Raw genomic sequence first — 396 nt, forward strand, 5'->3', positions numbered from 1 at the left:
CTTTTGCAAGATTTCGTGTACCATTACCCAATATTTCTTAGATCTTTCACAATGCCACCACATGTGGTAAAATGAGCCAACCTTATTTTCACATTTCCAACACTTATTCGAACATTTCAGGTCAATTTTAGCTAACCTTTCAGGTGTTACTTACCATCTATAAAACATTTTATATATGTTTTCTTTATACGGAATAGCTTTCGTAATCCTAATATTTTTCTTCGATATTTGATCCCACTGCTCTAAATTAACGGCATGCCCAATATTCTGCCCCCATTGAATCAAAAAGCTTTGTTGTTTTCAAGAGTTCACTGGACTCAAGCCTTCACTTATAGAAGTCAAGCACACACTCAGTTTATTTAAACTGCTGGAATCGGCTGCCTGGGGAGGTGGTGA

This window comes from Gekko japonicus, unplaced genomic scaffold (genome assembly GCF_001447785.1).
Source record: "Gekko japonicus isolate JY-2015 unplaced genomic scaffold, Gekko_japonicus_V1.1 scaffold9842, whole genome shotgun sequence".
Taxonomy (NCBI): domain Eukaryota; kingdom Metazoa; phylum Chordata; class Lepidosauria; order Squamata; family Gekkonidae; genus Gekko; species Gekko japonicus.